This window comes from Cucurbita maxima, unplaced genomic scaffold (assembly GCF_002738345.1).
Source record: "Cucurbita maxima cultivar Rimu unplaced genomic scaffold, Cmax_1.0 Cma_Scf00130, whole genome shotgun sequence".
NCBI classification, from domain to species: domain Eukaryota; kingdom Viridiplantae; phylum Streptophyta; class Magnoliopsida; order Cucurbitales; family Cucurbitaceae; genus Cucurbita; species Cucurbita maxima.
Genome location: NW_019272146.1, coordinates 168,194 through 174,193, shown reverse-complemented (window position 1 = coordinate 174,193; position 6,000 = coordinate 168,194). Strand labels below are relative to the sequence as shown.

The window sequence follows — 6,000 nt, the reverse complement described above, 5'->3', positions numbered from 1 at the left end:
TTATAAATTAATATAAGCATATTGAAATTTGATATTTAATTATAAAAATAATAAGATTAAATTGGTAAATTAATCTTTAAGTTTATGTAAAGTAAAACATTAATAAGTCTGTAGCTAAAAATTGTTAGAATCAATTTAATACTAATGTTGGTAACGAAAGTCCTCAAAACTATACTGATGAACTAGTATATTAGATTACAGCGTGTCAAATGTATGGAAATCAATCGAATTATATTTAGATAGTGTTTCTTCCAACATAATTATATTGTCTACGTTGGAGCAGCTTCAGGATGATAATAGAGCATCTCAGTCAATATCATTTCTCTGATCTCATGCCCATCAAGTGATTCGTCGATGTCGAGACTAAGGGGAACCTCATCCGTAGAATTGAATTCCATGTCGTATAGCTCAGACATGTATGGATGTTGAAGTGCTTCATTAATGGTAATTCTCTTTCACGGGTCAAACACAAGCATCTTTTGTAGCAAGTCCAAAGCTAAAGGTTCAGCTTGTGGATATTGATCTGAAAATTGTACCCCTTTTGAGAAAGGCATAGCTTTGATAAATTTTATGGACTTTAGATTATCAATAAACTCGATATCTGCTTCCTTTGGATTGCCGAGAACTTCGATGATTAACTCTAGTTGGTTGAGGCAATCCGTCCCAGGGAAGATAGGTGTCCGACCCAAAATCTCAGCAAAGATGCATCCCACAGACCACACATCAATGGAAGTCCCATAGCTGCCACAGGATAGGAGAAGCTCTGGTGCACGATACCAGCGAGTAACAACGTACTCAGTCATGACTTGGTCCTGGCCTTTGCTCGTTCGTGCTAACCCGAAATCACAAATCTTCAGATCACAATTAGCATTGACGAGGAGGTTCCCGGACTTCAAATCTCGGTGAAGAATGTTGGTTGAATGAAGATACTGCAAGCCGGAAAGCAACTGTAATACAGAATAACACTAGAATCAGAACTTAGAGCTCTAATACACCAACTCATGTTCAAAAATTTCATGACATCAAATCCTTACACCATATCTCACACATCCTCTCTTTTCCTTACAAGCGCACGTTTTAACGAAAAATTAAAACATTTTCAAACAAAACAGAGAGATCAAATACAGAATCCATACCTGATACATCAAACACTTGCAATGATTATTTGAAAGGGGCTGAGACGATCTGATAATCTGATCAAGATCAGTGTTCATGAGCTCGTAAACCAAATACACATCCTTAAAACTATTTCTATGCGCGGGCATCATCACATCCTTCAAAGCAATCACATTCTCATGTCTTATGTGCCTCAAAAGCTTCATCTCCCTGAGCGTTCTCAATGCCTCGAAGCGATTCTCAAACACATTTTTAATCTTCTTGATAGCCACTTTCTCGTTGGTCTGTTGGTTGGTAGAAGAACACACCACACCGTAAGATCCTCGTCCAATGGGCTTGATTGGTACATACTTAGTATCGATTTCAAACAGAGTTTGCCACATTGAGTAATAATGTTTCCCAACTGACTTAAATCCTTTTGGTGGTTGGACTGGTGTTGCCATGTTCCTTCAAATTTAACAACTATTTTATTAACCACAAATACAAAAAAAAAATCATTCAAAAACAGAAAAAGGTTTTTAGAATTTGATCTTACTTAGGTGAAACTGTTTTTGATTGAGAAAGAAAAAAGTGTGAGAATGATTTGTTCCCAAATGTGAAGGTTCTCTGGATTTTTGATGTAGCAATGAAACGAGGTAAAGTGAGGGAGAAGGGGGAAATAGAAAGAGGAATGAAAGCTCACTATTGCAAGACTTTGGTGGGAGAAGAGAGGCATACGTATCAATATATATAAGTTTCTGAACAATCCAATTAACATAAGCACTAGGAGATTTTAAATTTCCAATTAGGAAAGGGAGATGATAAATTAGTATAGATACTTCCAAATTTTATATTTTATATTTTTAACTTAAAAAAATTCAAAAATACACCTATCTTATTATTATTATTATTATTATTATTAGTATGGTATCATTCTTAAAACGCTAACACCTTTTATTCTTAAAACAAGTTTAATTTTTTTCCTTTTAGCATCAATGATGTGAACTAAAACTTTTTAACCTTATATCCAAATTTTTTTAAGAAGAAAAAATGTTTTAATTTTTGTTCTCTCTTCGTTTAACAATAACGTTGTTACTACATACATGACACGACAAATGCATGCGCAAAACAATCATTTAAAATATTTCATTTAAACGAGGCATGGACTCAAACGTTCATAATAGAATCTTTAAAACAATAATGCAAAAAATAAATCATGGAAAGTTTAGATAAAATAAAGAAAAATAAAAATATTGCTTTGAATCAATCTAAGGGTTACTAAATAAACATAAAGTGTTATTAACCTACCACTGGTTCAATGGCCTTCATCGCGACGTCACCGTCCGTACTTTGGTACCTTACCTCTACTTAAAAAAATAAGAGTAGTATGTTGTTTTAGTATTTTAAGAAATACTTAGTAAATAACCGCACGTTTGTTATCCAGAAACAAAAACACACGTGACATTCTGGGACCTATATTTAAAAAACAACACGACAAACTTATAGGCATGATCTATAGAGGTTTACGCATCATAGATTATCATTATGATAACGTAGTATTACATCATAAATAGTCACACTATAGTATAGCTTATAAACATTGAATAACACAATATTGGATAACATAGCAATCATAATTATGGCATGTGCAAGGTTAACGGGAATGCATCATAATACGTAATACAATTCATCCAACCAAGTAAATAGTAAAATCACTTACTTTAGTAGGTTAAAAAAGGGTTGTTAGTTTATCTTTGGAGCTACTCCAAGTGCTTCAATTCAAAGCAAGAAAACTATGTGAATTTACAACACTAGATTGAAACACATTTAACGAATTTATTTACATAACGATGGCCAAACAATGCTAATACTCATCTTAAAGGCTATTAAAAGTGCAAAAACGGACTCTAGAAGGGTAAAAAATGGTATGAAAGGGTGAAAAGTACCGGAACAAATTGAAAATTTGTAAACCAAGCCGTTCATGCCGTTAGAGCCGCTACTGTGCCGAGCTGAGCCAATAAGTCATTGCTCGAAAGGGACACGGGTTGGGCTAGATGTGCGGGAAAGGACATGTATCATAAGGTCATGATATGAACACATCTCGTGGTCTAGGTCGGACTAGTATTAGGTAAAGCACGTGGGTTGTGAGGCTGCTAGGATAAGGGACGAGTGTTTTGGTCCGAGTGCCTACTGCACCAAAGACGCACTCAATGGCTAGATGCATGTTGGGTCTGCAGTGAGTTGCAAGATCGACACACAATGAACTTGGCTGGGGTGCTACGTTCGCAAAGGTTAACTAGGGTTTGTCTTTGGTTATTGCACCAATGGGCCACGACTTTTTGATGGTTATGTAACACCCAAAAATGAAAGAAATTAGCTCCAATAAGAATAAGCCACCTATGTAAGTCCCAAAGGATCCCACCAATGAAATCAAGAGAATTAACCTAAGGACAAGGGCCTTAAACAATGATTTCTGTACCCTAAAAAGTAATTATAATGATTAAGGCTTTCAAGAAGAATTGGGAATGAAAAAGTAAGCCAAAATCAAGAAAATGTAGTTTTTCTAATTATTAACGATATTTCCATATTTTTAATTCCTTATCTAGAAGGAATTTTAAGATGCTCAAAAACTACAAAAATGACCAACATGAAGAATTTTTAGAAAAAATATAGATTTTTAAGAAAAAATAATAATAAAGTATCCAGAGTGGCACAAAATACCTCTGGAAATTATGGAGACGTCATTCTAAATCTAAACCTCTTGAGTGACCTCTTGCAAAAAAAAAAAAAAAAAAAAAAAAACTCTTAGAATCTCAAAAGTCAGCCGTTGGATCTCCTCCAAAATTGGACACCATTTAGAACGTTCAAAGATCATCGAATCCAACCGTCAGAATTAATACTGGAAGTCGATAGCTCATTGATCAGAGAGAATATTTTCGATGAATTATCCAGAAAATTTAATCTCCAAATCATGACAATTTTGGAATAAGAATCGAGAAAGGTCGAGCTCTCAATCGTAAGTTATAAGTGTTTAGAATTTGGGTCTCCTATTCTCGTATTTCTTCCAAATTGGAGAACAATTCTCCATCATTTCCCATCGAATTTGTTCCTACATTTTCTAAACAAGATTACCCAAAAGTTCTATCAAGGATTAGAGTACTCAAAGTGGCTAGAAACCATTCCTCCATTCCAAATATAAGCAAGTTATAAGTGTTTAAACATTTCCATATGTCATCAAATATAAGCAAGGTAAGGATAATGTGATTGCTGATGCATTATCTAGAAGGTACAATCTTTTTACTTCTCTCAGTGCAAAAATTCTTGGATTTGAACATATTAAAAAATTATATCGAGATGACCACGACTTTGGAATTATTTATGCATCTTGTCTTACAAAAACAGCTGTAGATGATTATTATGTGTTTCATGAATTCTTATTTAAGAAAAGTAAGCTTTGTGTTCCTAAATGCTCTATAAGAGATTTGCTTGTAAAAGAAGCACATGGTCGTAGCTTAATGGAACATTTTGGGATTAATAAAACATATAATATGTTGCATGAACACTTCTTTTGGCCGAAAATGGAGCATGATGTTCATAAGTTTTGTAGTTAATGCTTTAAATGCAAAGAAGCTAAATCTAGATTACAACCAAATGAATTGTACACTCCTTTGAATGTACCTAATGAACCTTGGACTAATATATCTATAGATTTTGTTCTTGGTTTATTGCACACTAAAAATGGTAAAGATAGTATTTTTGTTTTGGTACACAGATTTAGTAAGATGACTCATTTTATTGCATGTAACAAAACGGATGATAAGATGAAATCACTACAAGGGGAGTAAGATTCGAATTGCCTTGTTGATCAAATATCTCAAGGCAAGAACATTGTTTGAGATTCGAATCACTCCACAAGCAACATCGATCATGTCTAGCTTGAATGATTCTTGTTGATCAAATATCTCAAACACTTGTTTGAGATTTGAATCACTCCACAAACAAGATTGATCATGTCGAGCTTGAATGATTCTACATACAATCTAAACTACATAGAATTGCAGAGAAACTTAGCAATTGAATAAAGATGAGTACAAATACAAGTCCACTTAAAAATACAACATACATTGCTTTATATAGCCTCAAAATGAAACTATTAAAGGCATTACAAGAGTTGTAACATTCATACTTGATGGACATAATTAACCATTATATAATTGTAACCTAAAGTAAATAAAAAGTCTTAAAAAACAATAACTCTAAATTACTCTAAATGGTAACCCACTCAAAATTTATAACAATCAAACTTCGTTCTTCTTCAATGTGGCATGAATTGAAACATCTTTTGTTAATTTTGACAGTCTTTTCTTCACATCTTCATTGAAGTATATTGTATGATTGATGTCTTTTGGTTCATATCAGTTAATTACTTTGATTCAAGGGTTCTTGCTTCAACAAAAGCTTGGATCGTTGGGCTGATGAACTTTGATTCAAGGGTTCTTGCTTCAACAAAAGCTTGGATCGTTGGGCTGAGGATTAGGGTTGCCTTATCATAATGTCTCTTCTGACACAACCCTCTAGTCTCATCTCTTTGTTACTCTAGGTAACACATACTCGTGTATATTTATATTAATATCATTTTCACGCTTTTAGGGTTGTGTCCTATGTCAATCTAACGACATGATGCATTATGGCACTCATCATCATATAGCATGCTCAATATGGAAAACATCATCATATTAAGGTAAACGTCATGCAATCATCATACTCATCATATTGCCACAAAGTGCATCAAACATATCAAGTACGCCATTCATCAAAATATATATATACTGCGCATATCATCAAGTATCGTAACCCACACATCATCATAACTCATAAGCCGCATCGTACGACATAGTTCATACG

General features: G+C 33.9%; 1 pseudogene; it reads right to left on the bottom strand.

The window, feature by feature from the left end:
- Positions 1-269: 269 nt before the first annotated feature.
- LOC111473545 lies at positions 270-2,440 on the bottom strand (annotated as a pseudogene).
- Positions 2,441-6,000: the final 3,560 nt, after the last annotated feature.